This window comes from Elaeis guineensis, chromosome 13, assembly GCF_000442705.2.
Source record: "Elaeis guineensis isolate ETL-2024a chromosome 13, EG11, whole genome shotgun sequence".
Lineage (NCBI taxonomy): Eukaryota > Viridiplantae > Streptophyta > Magnoliopsida > Arecales > Arecaceae > Elaeis > Elaeis guineensis.
Window position 1 is genome coordinate 25,350,622 of NC_026005.2, and position 15,913 is coordinate 25,366,534.

The 15,913-nt window shown below is 39.8% G+C and overlaps 1 non-coding gene across 1 annotated transcript; it reads right to left on the minus strand.

The window, feature by feature from the left end:
• Positions 1–7,984: 7,984 nt before the first annotated feature.
• Positions 7,985–8,090, minus strand: LOC140853486 (small nucleolar RNA R71). Its single transcript, XR_012136556.1, has one exon. It is a non-coding gene; the product is annotated as a small nucleolar RNA R71 (small nucleolar RNA).
• Between the last annotated feature and the right edge of the window lie 7,823 nt (positions 8,091–15,913).

Sequence of the window (15,913 nt, forward strand, 5' to 3'; positions counted from 1 at the left end):
TCTCAAATGAGCACCCACATCTTTGTATTAGTGTCTCACACAAGTGGCTAGTGAGATCTGCCACCCTCTCCATTGAGCATACATAGGATGTACCAGTCTATCCGAATATTGATCTCCGACTCAATGCTCCTACGATCAGGAATATTTAAGATTAAGATTTTAAAATTTTAGGTCTCACTAGCATGACCCATTCATGTCTCCTAAAACCATTATCCTAATCTTTGGTGTTCATCATAATCTTAGACATATTAAGATACAGCTAATATGATGAATCAATGCCTCAAATAATAAATATCGTTTCATGAGTTGAAAAATTTTAAAGAAAATCCATCGCAACACACTTACAATTGACTTATAGGGCACTCTTCTTTCAATCTCCCATTTGCACTAAAGTCAATCGCCTTTGTATCTCATACAATTAAGATGGCGATCATATAGCTACTATGGTATAGGCCTTAATGAATAGATCTTGCTATATTGTTCTTTCTGTCTACTCATTCAAAGACAACATCTTATCTTTAACGAGATGAAAATGTCTAAGGATGTGCTTGGATCTATAATGAGACCTAGGTTCCTTATTTTGAATAACGGTCTCAGTGTTATGAAAATAGAGTGACACCGATCCTTCAATCTTAAGAACGACTCTTAAATCCATGATGAGTTTCTTCATCCAGATAGCTTCCTTAATGGCTTCACTAGCAGCAACATACTCTGGCTCAATAGTTGAGCAGCTACTATCTGCTGTTTGAAACTCTTCCAACTCACTGTCCCATTAATTAGGATAAATATATACCCTAATATTGACTTGCTATCATCTGCTTTTCAATGATCCTTCCTATATATCAGCCTGAAATCTACTAGCTATGCCCAAAGCATAAGCTACATCATGCTTGGTACATAGCATGGTATACATAATTGATCCCACAGCTGAAGCATAAGAGATTTCATTCATCCTTTTCCTCTCTTCTAGTGTCTTTAAGACATATTTTCTTAGAGATACATATACCATAACTTACAGACAAGTAACCTTTCTTACTCGCCTCCATATTAAATCTCTTTAATATGAGGTCTATGTACCGTGACTGGGATAAGCCTAACATCCTTTTAGATCTATTTCTATAGATCTTTATACCCAGTATATAGGATGTTTCACCCTAGTCTTTTATGAAAACTTATTTGATAGCCAAGTTTTGACTGATTACATCATTGGGATATCATTCTCAATGAGCAGTATGTCACCGACATACAGAACCAAGAAGATAATAACACTCTCACTTGTCTTCTTATATATACATGGTTCATCCGTATTTTTGATAAAGCTAAACTCTTTGACTGTCATATCAAATCGGATGTTCCAGCTCTTCAAAATCTGCTTCGATCCATAGATGGATCTCGTTAGCCTGCATACTTGATTTGCTCTCTCACTTGAGCAAATCTCTCTGGCTGAGTCATATAGATCTCTTCCTCTAGATTACTATTGAAAATCGATCTTGACATCTATCTACCAGATTCATAATCGTAGTATGCTGCTATAGCAAACAAAATCTAGATAGACTTGAGCATAGCCACTAGTGAGAAGGTTTCACAATAGTCAATTCCTTGTCTTTGACTTAAACCCTTCGCCACTAACCTAACTTTGTAGGTTTCTACTTGGCCATCTACTCTAATCTTCCTTTTGAAGATCCACTTGCATCCTATTGGGTCACACCCTCAGGTGCATCAACCAAGGTCTACACTTGATTGGTATTCATCAAGTCCATCTCAGATTTCATAGCTTTCAGTTATCTGTTTGAGTCTCTATTCATGACAGCTTCTGAATAGGTCAGTGGATCAACATTCTAAATGATGTTGATAGAATTGTTATTCTCAATGATAAAATTATATCTCAGAGATGCTTGACGTACTCTATCTAACCTTCGGAGAGGAGGTGTGTATAATGGATGTACCTCATCCTTGGTACTTTTAATTGAGGATCTTTTGTGATCCAACCATTGGTATTTCTGGATCGATTTGTAGATCATAAACTTTCATAAGTTTAATATTCCTTTCACTGCCTCTTTCTTGGATAAATTTATGTTTCAAGAAAGTGGCGTGCCTACTAACAAATACCTTTTGTTCAGTAGAGTGGTTGAAATAGTATCTATTAATTTCTTTAAGATACTCTACAAACCTACACTTGTCTGATCTAGCACTAAGCTTATGTCCAAAAAATATTTTTGATATAAGTAGGATAGCCCAAAGTCTTAAGATGTTTAAGATTGGGCTTCTTTCCATTCCATATCTCATATGGAGTACTTGTAAAAGACTTTGAAAGGCATTCTGTTTAATATATATATGTGGCAGTCTCTAAGGCATTATCCCTAGAAAGATATTAGGAGATCGTTAAAGCATATCATAGATTGCACCATATCCATTAAAGTGCGATTCCTCCTTTCTACTACACCATTTAACTGAGGTGTATAAGGAGGAGTCTATTTAGAGAGTGTTGGTGCAGAATTCTACCGACGTCGGAGAAGCTAGAGTTGAGATGACCGCGGCCGCCACCAGGACCTGCAAGGGAAGTCTAAATCAGAGTTGGGGGTACTCGGCAAGACTCTCCGATGCTCAAGTCAGTACTCTGTTTCAACAGAAATGGAGCACTCAAATGGGATTTTGGCAGAGTTTCGAGATAGAGTTTAGAGCTTAAAGAAGAATGTATCTGGGGTTCTCTTTTTATAGACGGAGAGCGTAACTGATTGACAGCGATGTCTGTAACCACCTGGTAGTGGGCCGTTCGGGGCCACGCAGAGTTTGTTACGGAGAGTAGTGGCGTCAGGGGGTCGTTCAAGGCCACGTGGAGTTTGTTTTGGAGAGTGGAGCGGTGTCCATTATTGCGACTTGCCAGAGAGTAGTGGGGCCGCGTGGAATCAGAGAGTAGTGGGGCCACATGGAATCTGTTATGGAGAGTGGAGTGGGGTAGTGGCCATTGTCGTGACTTACTAGAAAGTTCGGACTTGACGGCTGAAGCTCGGCTGGGATGTTTGATGGAGTGGAATGGCTCTCTGTTTCTGCAATCTAAGAGAAGCTTGGATGTCTCTGAGGTTGCCGACGAATCCACTATTGTCGGGTGCCTTGGGTGCTGATGTTGCAGGCAGAAATCATCCGTTGTAGAAGCTCGGATGGAGACTTTCTGTTGGAGAAGTCTGATAAGAGTCCAGTTGCTAGGAGAGTCCGCCCGAAATTTACTTGATGTAGAAGCTCGTCTGTAGATTGCCCATCGGAGAGGTTCGATTTCATGACAGATCTGGCAGAGGGTCGTCCGACAGTGGAGTTCGGATGGCACTGTGGAGGTTCATCCGCTGGAGGAGTCTTGAGGACACTGGGGAAGGTCGAACGTTAGAGGAGTCTAGGATTTCAATTCTGTCGTAGAAGTTCGGACGGAGTCCGACTCTTGTAGGAGGCTGAAAGGAGGCTACTTATTGTAGAAGCTCGATCGAAGATCGATTGTCGTGGAAGCTCGGATGAAGATTTCTTATTGTAGAAGCTCAGAGTAGTGACCTGGCTGGTGGAGCCTGTCCCATTGTAGAAGCTCGTCTGGGATCCATCTACTATAGGAGCTCGACTGGGATCCGACTATGAAGAAGCTCGACTGAAGTCCGCCTGTAATAAAAGTTTGAAAGAAATTCATTTACAGTAGAAGCTCGGATGGAATTCGCTTACAGTAGAGATCCAGAGTAGACCGCCTGCAGTAGAAGTTCGGAGTAGACTGCTTGCGGTAGAAGTTCGGTTGAAATTCGGAAAGCATTCGACCACCGTAGAAACTTGGATGGAGTTTGATTACTGTAGAAGTCCTGCTACTGAAGAAGCTCGATCATTGATGAAGTTCGAAGGAAGTTCGGAGTAAAGTCATCCATGGTCGGGAGAAGTCTGGAAGAGATTCGAAGAATAGTCAACCACTGTAGAGAATCAGCTGAAAGTGAAGTTTAGAGAGTATTTGGAGCAGTCCGGTAGATGAATGGAGAAGCTCATTATCGGAGAAGTCCGGATGGTATTATGGAAGCTCGGATGATCGGGGGAGTTCGGAAAGATGCCACACAAGGTCGGAAGCTGGAAAAGCCCTGGAAGGGTCAGCCTTTTACAAACTTCGGCTGGGGGTATTTTATACCCAACACCAGTCCCCCTACTTTCGAGTTCGAGCTTCGAATGAAGGAAGTACACAAAAATTTTATAGCCGAAGTTGCCTCCCTCGATTTTCGTACCCGATTATTTTCAGATATTTTGGTGTTTGGCGCGCTGGTACTGAAGCCTTTTCAAATCGAGACGATCCGAAAAAGTTTTTTCGAAATTTTTGTTGGAGTGCTACTCTAGGTATGATGCAATAATGGTTCTGTCAACTGTCAGCCACTTTCAGCCGCCTGCCATGGTGAGTGGGACACGCGGCGAGTGTAGGTCGGCCAGAGGAGATCTGCAATCATTACTGCACCGGGCCCTGTTGCCTATTTAAACTCGCTCCCCTCTCTCAGAGATTTCACTTTGCCTGAGAATCCTGTTGGTGCTCTTTTTCTTCCCCGAGAGTTCCATCCCTTTCGGCCTTAGGCATTCTTCGAGTCGATCCCCATCTCTGCATCTCTGCACCTCTCGGACAAGCCTAGGTTAGTTCCAGAACTCCCCTCTTCTCTCTTTTTTTTTTCTGCCCTGTTGTTCTTCTTCCATTTTTCCCCTTTCACATTATGCCTGTTCAGTTTTCTACGAACTTCCCGTTTCTTATTTTTTCCAATTTTTTTAGGATTTTTAGGGTTTTTGCTCGATTCAAAATATCCTCCAGCACTTCCTCCTCTAGCAGTTCTAGGCGTTCGTCCGTTCCAGTCCCACAAAATCCTAGCTCTGTAGAAGAATTTCGTCTGATCTTTGTACCAGACACCATCCCCATCTCTCTAACTGTGGAGGAACTCTCATTGATTAAGATTCAGTACGGGTTCCTTCGGAGTATGAGCTGGAGCTTCTCGAGCTAACTGGCCGGGCTAGCACTCCTCCCCCTGGCTGCTTCTGTTTATACCAAGAAGTTTTTCGCACCGGGCTTCGACTTCCGCTCCCGCCTTTTGTCATCGCTCTCTTCCACTTTTTAAATATTTCTTTAGTTTCTGTAGTGCTGAACTCCTTTAGATTTCTGATAGGGTTTCTTTCCCTCTGTCGCCTAGCCGAAGTCCAGCCAACCCTTTCTTTGTTTAGAAATTTTTATACTTTCAAGTGTCACCCTTCGGCAAAGGACTGGTGGTACTTCTCCCCCAGCTTGGTAGAAAGGGGTTGTTGAAAGGTGCCCCCTCTTCTATCCACAAATGGAAGGAGAGGTACTTCTACATCCGATGCCCGATCTTGGAGCTGGGATTATCTCCCTAGGGCTCTCTGAGGGATTTCATCCATCGGGCTTTGATAAACACTTAATTTAAGTCATTTAAAGCAAAAAATTATATTTAATTTATTTTATTTATTAAGAATTTGAAGCTTCTTTTTATGTTTTACAGGAAAGATGATCGCCGATACAAAGAGTCCGATTCGCAGATCAAAAAGACTCAAGTTTGAAGAAAATTGGACTTAAAATAAAATTTAAATAAAAGAAGGATGCATATGGTATTATAGAAAATGAAGATACTATGCAAGAAACCCAAAAATGATATAGGCATCATTTTAAAAAAATAAAAATTTCTTTTGGTAATTTTCTAATAAAAAAGGAGCGTAAAGGAGTGTGGCTGGCACGTTTTTGGTGGGCTTCATGCGATTTGAATTTTGGTGCGGGCCCGAGGCTTGAGTGTGGAAGCTGGCGAGTGGCTTGGTTCAAACATGGTGGGTCCGATCCAAGATGCAGGTGCGTGGGGTTTCAAGTGAAATAGAGATTCCGGCTTTTGTTGGCGCGATCGCGCGACATCGGGCATGGCAGGCGTGTGGCATGGCGGGTTTGTGGGGACAGACGGACGCTCATAATAGCAGATAGATCTGGAAATTAAAGAAAAAAAGATAATACTTGAAAATAATTCATGAGGAAGAATTTGTATTTTCTTTATCTGCTTGTGATCTTTCCATCTCATCCATCCATCTTTTAGTTCTTAGTAATTTTTTTAGTCCCACATCTGAAAATCATGTAAAACTCCTCCCTCCTAACACCTATAAAAAGGTTCTTGTACTCCCATTTGAGGGGAAGCCCAGAAATTCTTCTAGAGTCTTGCATAGAGGAAGAGAAATGGACTAGTCCATGAGCAGCTAGGCTAGCAGTCTCGGGAGTGGAGAAGAAATTTTGTAACGACACAGAGTGGGTTTATTGTTCTAAACTTTCTTGTATTTCTTTATATGCAATAAAAATTATGCTTTTTATTTAAATCACCATGAGTTCTTTATTTGCTCTCTTTCATATGCTTTTATTTATGTTTTTCTGTTAGATTAATATTAAGAACAACTTTTACTTTCCGGAGATGCACCATGATCTACGGGTATGGGGTGTGCCGAGAAAAGATAGGTATTTTTCTTAAGATTAATCGCATCTATTTAATTAAAAAAAGAGATACAACTCTACTAGTGCAAAATTGATTCAAAACTCCCGTGCTCTTTATTTTCTAATTACATCAATTTTAAGATAATTTATTCTCTAAATCAAAAACAACGTTTCTTTCTTTTATTTTGCAATCTCACTTAGCCCAAGGTCCCTAAGGATACGATCTCGACTCATCCTATCTACGTAGTGAGTAGAGTTATTTTTGGTGCTATCAATGACTACGCATCAAATTTTGGCACCGTTGTCGGGGACCTTGGCACAGTTGAATTAAAAAAAAAAATCACTGACATTTCATAAAACTTAACTAAAATAGCGTAACCTCAAATATAAAAATTTTTAACTTGATTGGACACCTTGTTTCTTTGCATTGCATCTCCATAATTAACTTTAAGGGCGCAACCCATTAACTAAGATAAGGTGGGGATTTGATCACCCTTCCTTGGCCCACAAATCACCCGCTTGCATTTGCATAACCTAGACCTTAATCTAAAATTAATTAGACGTTGATCCCTAAGGATTTCGAGCTCATTAGGACAAGTGACCCTAAGAGTTGAACCAGGTTAGATTTGGTCAGCTAGTTGGTGTCTAGGCAAGTGGTTTGCGGGACGATTGGGCCCGAAGGAAGGTGATTTTTAATTGGTTCCATTTGCTGACCTGGCCAATTTAATTGGTGTCTAAGGAAAGCAACGGGGGGACTCCCACCGACCTTACACTTATCTGGCCAGTTGGTTAGTCAAGCTCCGACTTGGAGGACTTGAAGGCTAACTATAGTTAGGAGCTATCTAGAACTAGGGTAACTTTAGGATAAAGAGTCCACTGCGTGCTAACTTGATCGTAATTAAAATCTAACCACAACTAATTCTTCTATTAGTTTTAGGACTTCTTAGGATCTCTTCTTTAGAACTCTTTTCTCTCTTCTCCTCTCCTCTTAAAAAAAAAAAAAATCCTTAACAGACTAGGATAGTCCTACATAGACCTTTTAGTTGCATGTTAGGTCGACGATCACTAAAACCTGACTTGCAACCGTTAGACGAAGAATTAGAAAAGACTCTTAGGACTATCCGAGTTAGAAACATGGCTGCACCTGGTGAGGCTAATCCTCCATGCTCATTGAGAGAATATTTCACTCCATCCTCGTATACCTACTCTCCATGCATTCAAGCACCTCCAGTAGAAGCTACCCAATATGAGATTAAGTCTTGCATTATTCAAATATTACCATCATTCTATGGACTTAGTAACGAGGACCCATACAAATACTTGGATGAATTTTTTGAAATTTGTTCCACAGTAAAAATCCAAAACTTCTCTGATGATGCCCTTAGGTTGAAACTGTTCCCTTTCTTACTTAAGGACAAAGCCAAACATTGGTTAAACTCCTTAGACTCTATAACCATTTCAACTTGGGAACATCTTCAAAGAGAATTTCTAAAGAATACCTTTCAATTGGGAAAACAAATCAAATTAGAAAAGCTATCACTAATTTTTCCCAATTGGAGGGTGAACATTTTCATGAGACATGAGAAAGGTTAAGGGACCTCATTCGTAAATGTCCACACCATACTGTCTCTAAATGACAACTTTGTCAGTGTTTTTATGATGGTCTATCAGAGAAATACCGACAAATAGTTGATGCATCATGTGGTGGGACATTCATGCTAAAGAGTGAGGATGAAGCCTGGCAGCTCTTTGAAATACTCAGTGAAAATTCTCTACATCATATGTCTGCCACCTCTAGAGAACAACCCATGCTTCAACAAAAAAGAAGTAAAATTTATTAGATTGAAAATGTCATGGATATCCACAGTAAGGTAGATGAACTGTCCCAAAAGTTAGACCGTCTTCTAAATACTGGACAATCTCCGATTCCACCTAACCCAATCCAAGAAGTTTATGCATTGTGTGCAAGTCCAAACCATTTTGTTAGTGAATACCCAGCCACACCTCAATTTTTTGAGTTTGTGCACGAGCAGGTTCAGCAAGCTCAAGTCCAATAAGCTCGCAGATCAGGAAACGATCGATATTCGAACACTTATAACCCCGACTGGAGATACCATCCAAATTTTTCCTGGAGACCACAACCAGTGGTTGGCCCTGCCACACCTCGACCTCAATATTAGGACCCAACATATAGGCATGGACCATACCATCAATTTCAAAATGCTCCTCAACCGTTTACTACTGGTCATAGCTCAGCTTTTGAGAAAAAAGTTCTGAAAGCACTAGAACGATTAGAAGTCAACACTCCGATCCTTAGCTTCCACACACAATCCATTGCTAAGCTAGAGACCGAAATAGATCAACTAGCAACTATATTCAATAGGAGGGAAGGAGGAAAATTACTTAGCCAACTCGAGAGCAACCCAAGAGGGCAATTTGTGATTGAGAGCTCTAATACCCCAGAAGCTTTTTCTGAACACGCCAAATCAATCATGACTCTGAGAAGTGGGAAGGTCATTGAACACACTAGTAAAACCAATGAGACCGACCCTAAACCTCTAACCAAAGCCAAATCACCCAAGAACAAGGAGGACCTTAAAATAGAGAATGAACCAACTGCACTGGAATCATCTTACTTGCCTAAAGTCCCATTTTCGGATGCCCTGAAAGCCCCTATTCCTGCAGATAAGAAGGGAGGAAGACTCAATGAGATGTTGGAACTGTTTAAGCAAGTCCAAATTAATCTTCTCCTTCTAGATGCAATCAAATAGGTCCCTGCTTATGCCAAATTTTTGAAGGATTTATGCACCCAAAAATATAAATCTAGATCACAAATCCCAAAGAAAGTACGTCTCACTGAACAGGCTAGTTCTATCTTCTAGCATGCCACTCCTCCAAAGCTTAAGGATCCAGGAGCCCCCATCATTTCCTATGTTATAGGAGATTATCACATTGAAAAAGCTCTTCTGGACTTAGGGGCAAGTGTGAATCTTTTACCTAGTTCAGTGTATGAACTTTTTGGATTTGGAGAACTGAAACCCACATCAGTCACACTGCAATTAGCCGACAAATCAATTAAGGAACCACATGGAATGCTTGAGGATGTCTTGGTCAAGGTAGATGAGTTTTACTTTCCAGTTGATTTTTTGATTCTCGACATAGAACTAAGTGGCAACCCAAGACAAATTCCCATTATCTTAGGATGACCCTTCCTAGCTATGGCAAATACATGCATTAATTGTAGGACAGGAGTCATGGACGTATCGTTTGGGAATAAAAAAACTGAGACTGAATGTGTTTGGTGCTTCTCAAGGACCATCAATGGATAGTTGCTTCAAAGTAGATACACTAGAAGACATTATAGAAGATGCAACACCCCCAATTCTAGCACCAGACCCCTTAGATACTTGCTTGGCTCACTTTGGAGTGTATGACTTTAAGGGATATATGAAAGAAGTTAACACCTTGTTGGATACACCACACGATAAAATCACTCCTCCATGGACAATCAAGTATGAGCCATTACCTACATTAGCCAATACACCAATAGTCCCATCTTTAGAATCACCACCTACGTTAGAATTGAAACCCCTTCCTACTACGCTCAGGTATGTATTTCTAGGATCCAATGACACCCTCCCGGCAATCATTGCGTCAGACTTGAACCCTAATCAGGAAGCACAATTGGTTGGTATTCTGAAGGAACACAAAGAGGCTATCGGTTAGTCCATTGCCGATTTAAAAGGAATTAACCCTTCCATTTGCATGCACCATATTCATTTTGAGGCAAATGCCAAACTCCATCGAGATATGCAGAGGAGATTAAACCCAAACATGCGTGAAGTAGTAAAGAAAGAGATGGTAAAGTGGTTAGATGCTGGGATCATCTACCTCATATCTGATAGTAAATGGGTCAGTCTCACTCAAGTAGTACCTAAGAAATCAGGTATTACTGTGGTTGAGAATGAAGAAGATGAACTGCTTCTCACTCGCATATCATCTGGATGGCGAGTATGCATAGATTATAGAAAACTAAATGCCGTTACTAGGAAGGACCATTTTTCATTGCCCTTCATCGACCAAATCTTAGAACGGTTAGCAGGATAAAGTTTCTTCTATTTTCTTAATGGTTATTCAGGGTACAATCAAGTACCTGTATTTTTGGATCACCAAGAAAAGACTACCTTCACCTACCCCTATGGCATCTTCGCTTTTCGATGTATGCCATTCGGACTCTGCAATGCACCTGCTACATTTCAACGGTGCATACTGGCCATTTTTTGGATATGGTGGATAAATATCTTGAAGTTTTTATGGATGATTTTTCTGTGTTTAGAACCACCTTTGAGGATTGTCTCCATAATCTTTCCAAAGTTCTTAAATAGTGTATGGAGACAAATCTCATCCTAAGTTGGGAAAAGAGCCATTTCATGGTGTAGAAGGGAATTGTATTAGGACATATTATTTCTGAAAGAGGGATCGAGGTAGATAAAGCCAAAGTTGAGGTCATTTCAAAACTACCACCCCCTACTTCGGTCCGACAAATACGATCCTTCTTAGATCATGTCGGATTTTATAGATGCTTCATCAAAGACTTTAGCAAGATTTCAAGACCCTTGTGTAATCTGTTGGCCAACGACACACCATTTATCTTTGACGAAGACTGTTTGAAAGCATTCAACACATTATGAACAGCCCTGACAACAGCACCCATAATAAAATCCCCTGACTGGTCCATTCCATTTGAGATTATGTGTGATGCCTCTGACTTTGCAATAGGTGCCGTCTTAGGCCAAAAAATCAATAAGGAGCCACATGTGATCTATTATGCTAGCAAGACTCTTTCTAATGTCCAATTAAACTACACCACAACAGAAAAAGAGCTACTAGCAGTAGTGTTCATCCTTGAAAAATTTTGTTCATATCTGTTAGGGTCTAAGGTTCTAGTTTACTCTGATCATGCGGCTCTGAAATATCTCCTCTCAAAGAAAGATACTAAACCATGTTTGATCAGATGGATCCTTCTTTTACAAGAATTCGATCTGAAAATCCGAGATAAAAAGGGTTCCAAGAATGTGGTAGCTGATCACATCTCCAAGATCTTAGTTGAACACACAATAGGCATAGATGAGGTCAAAGAAAAATTTTCTGACGAACAACTTTTCGCAATCTTCTCTAGCCGTCCTCCATAGTTTGCCCATATTGTCAATTACTTATCAACAAGATAAGTACCTTCTCACTGGACAAAATAAGAAAAAGATCGATTTTTTTCATAAATTAAACATTATTTCTGGGAGAAACATGAACTATTCAAATACTGTCCTGACCAAATTATTCATCGTTGTGTCTCCGAGAGTGAATTCCAAAGCATTCTCACTTTTTGCCATTCTTCGACATGTGGGGGACATTTTAGTGGAAGAAAAACTACAGCAAAAGTACTGCAGAGTGGATTTTATTGGCCAACGCTTTTCAAGGATGCACATGAATTTGGCCGAAGTTGTCTGCAATGTCAGCAAACAAAAAATTTATCCAAGAAGGATATGATGCTGCTAACCTCCATTTTAATAGTAGAAATCTTCGATGTTTGGGGGATTGATTTCATGGGATCTTTTCCAGCCTCGTTTAGATTTGAATATATTTTGGTGGTAGTTGATTACGTGTCAAAATGGGTGGAGGCAATAGCTACACGGACTAATGATAATAAAGTTGTAACTAATTTTATCCAATGAAACATCATTAGTCGATTTGGCTTCCCAAGGGTGATCATTAGTGATGGAGGGACTCATTTTATGAATAAATATTTTGAAGCACTTATGAAAAAATATAATATTACACACAAAGTGGCCACACCATATCACCCCCAAACTAATGGTCAGGTAGAGGTGTCAAATAGGGAGATTAAACATATCTTAGAAAAGATGGTTAGACCCGATAGAAAGGATTGATCTCTTCGCTTAGATGATGCATTATGGGCTTACCGTACAGCTTTTAAAATCCCTATCGGTATGTCACCCTACCGATTAGTTTATGGCAAAGCTTGCCATCTGCCGGTTGAATTAGAACATCGAGCACTCTGGGCCATACGAATGTTTAATTTTAACATGAAGAATGCAGGTTCTAATCAAAGGTTGCAAATCAATGAACTGGAAGAACTTCGCAATGATGCATACAAGAGTTCACGAATTTACAAGGCTTGAATCAAAGTATTTCATGGCAAATATATCTCTAGAAAATCGTTTGAGCTAAATCAAAAGGTATGGCTTTTCAATTTCAGGTTACGCCTTTTTTTCGATAAACTTCGATCCCGATGGGATGGACCTTTCATTATCACACAAATATTCCCACATGGAGTAATTGAAATTCATGATCTCCAGAATGGCAATACATTTAAGATAAACGGCCAACGTCTGAAGCCATATGTAGATGAAATTGCACATAAAGAACGAATCGACACCATCTACCTGTGTGATCCACTTTGTGATGAATAATAAACTTGACGTCTGGCTGAAGATGTAAAACTTAGCACTTGTTGGAAGGCAACCCAATGATTTCATATTCTTTTTTACTTTACTGTAGCTGCAAAAATTTAGAACAAGAGCCTATTAATCAATGAAGCTATCTTCAACTTTTGAAGCAAAATTATCCCAGGTGCACTCTCTCCTTTTATTTTCTTTGCTTTCCTACTCTATTGAGGACAATGTAAATTAAGTTGGGGGAGGAGAAAAAAATTAATGAAATCCTCGAGTATGGTCAGAAATAATTAGTTTTGTGTATCCAAATTTTATTTTGATTAAGAGTCAATTAGGCATCCTAATCAATGAATGATTAACGGTCAAGATAATTTTAGAGATACTGAGGAATAAATTATTAAGAAAACCCAATGAATGGTAAGGTTTAGACTAGATCAAATTTTAGGAGTGATTCTACAATCCTCTTCTTACTGATCTCAATAAAAAATCTGCTTCATGAGAGATTGGGTGGAAAGATCGAGGTATGCAAAAATTCTCTTTAAAATTTTTATTTAAAAAAAAATATATTGGTTTCCTACTGAGTAACCGGGCCCCTTCGCCTAAGTAAGCATTGTGGTTCACATAAAAAGGTGGACAATGTTAAAAAAAAAAAATAGTGGATAATAAGGGGACTAAATTGCAAGAAGATAATAAACCTTTCTCACATTAAGTTAGAGGATTTAAAGAGTAAAGTGGGGAGTTGGTGAAAGAAAAGCTCTTGAAATTTTTTTAGTTAATACTCAGCCACTAATTGGATCAAATTTATAATCTAATGAAGTATCTCTTTAATGGTCTGACCAAGTATCATCTACCTTTTGGGATGTCTAACCTAATTTTTTATTCAAGACCGAGTCGGTACACAATGCTGATATATCTATTTTACTCGAGGACGAGCAAAATTCAAGTTGGGGGGTGTGATAAACACTTAATTTAAGTCATTTAAAGCAAAAAATTATATTTAATTTATTTTATTTATTAAAAATTTGATGCTTCTTTTTATGTTTTACAGGAAAGGTGATCGTCGATACAAAGAGTCCGATTCGCAGATCAAAAAGACTCAAGTTTGAAAAAAATTAGACTTAAAACAAAATTTAAATAAAAGAAGGATGCATATGGTATTATAAAAAATGAAGATACTATGCAAGAAACTCAAAAAAGATAAAGGCATCATTTTAAAGAAACAAAAGTTTCTTTTTATAATTTTTTAATAAAAAAGGAGCGTAAAGGAGTGTGGCTGGCACATTTTTGGTGGGCTTCATGCGATTTGAATTTTGGTGCGGGCCCGAGGCTTGAGCGTGGGAGTTGGCGAGTGGCTTGGTTCAAACATGGTGGGTCCGATCCAAGATGCAGGTGCACGGGGTTTCAAGTGAAATAGAGATGCCGGCTTTTGTTGGTGCAATCACGCGGCATCGGGCATGGCGGGCGCGTGGCATGGCGGGTTCGTAGGGACAGACGGATGCTCATAATAGCAGATAGATCTGAAAATTAAAGGAAAAAAGATAATACTTGAAAATACTTCAAGAGAAAGAATTTGTATTTTCTTTATCTGCTTGTGATCTTTCTATCTCATCCATCCATCTTTTAGTCCTTAGTATTTTCTTTAGTCCCACATCTGAAAATCATGTAAAACTCCTCCCTCCTAACACCTATAGAAAGGCTCTTGTACTTTCATTTGAGGGGGAGCCCAAAAATTCTTCTAGAGCCTTGCATAGAGAAAGAGAAAGGGACTACTCCATGAGTAGCTAGGCTAGCAGTCTCGAGAGTGGAGAAGAAATTTTGTAATGACACAGAGTGGGTTTATTATTCTAAACTTTCTTGTATTTCTTTATATGCAATAAAGATTATGCTTTTTATTTAAATCATCATGAGTTCTTTATTTGCTCTCTTTCATATGCCTTTATTTATATTTTCCTGTTAGATTAATATTAGGAACACTTTTACTTTTCGGAGACGTGCCGTGATCTACGGGTACAGGGTGTGTCGAGAAAAGATAGATATTTTTTCTAAGATTAATCACATCTATTTAATTAAAAAAAGAGATACCACTCTACTAGTGCAAAATTAATTCAAAACTCTCGAGCTTTTTATTTTCTAATTACATCAATTTTAAGATAATTTATTCCCTAAATCAAAAACAATGCTTCTTTCTTTTATTTTGCAATCTCACTTAGCCCAAGATCCTTGAGAATACGATCTCGACTCATCCTACCAACGTAGTGAGTAGAGTTACTTTTGGTACTATCAATAACTACGCATCAGGCTTCTAGCCTGGGAAGGGATGACCTCGAAACCTCCAATAAGCTCGAGGCCTATCCATTCCCCCTTCTCTCTGACCTTCTGAAGGAACAACTCTTATTCAACGTCGGCCTAAGTCCTCTTAACCCTGCAGGTACTATCATTATTATTATATATATATATATATATTTGCTGCTTCTCCTTTCTCTTATTCTATTTCTGAGCTGTGTCAATCTTCTTTTATTGCAGACATGGACACAAGCATGGCTTAGAGGTTAGCCCAGGGTCTCAAGACCCATAAGAGAAAAGGCACCGCGACTTCAGGGTCGGCGAAGAGAGCTAGGACAGAAGAGACGAGCTCGGCCGCGCCTGCTCAGGTGGCCGTTGCCATCGACGCCCCCTCTGACGTCAAGCCCAAAGTCCCCCGAGCCTCTTCATGGAGCCCCCCGGCCAAGGTTTTCGCTCCAGAGGCTCATCCCGAGGGGGCACCGGGGGTCGAAAGGAGGAGGAGGAAGAAGACCCTGGCCCGCAAGAGCTGCAGCTGCAAGGCTGCCACCGAGGGGGCTGACGGCTCCGAGGAAGATCTGAGAAAAAATCTCTTCAACAATAGGGATTTAATAAAGAGATTGGTCGAAGGGTGCATTCTGCCTGAGGTCGTCCACAGGATCATCTATGCTGATCCTGAGCAGCGGGTCTGGGACTCTCT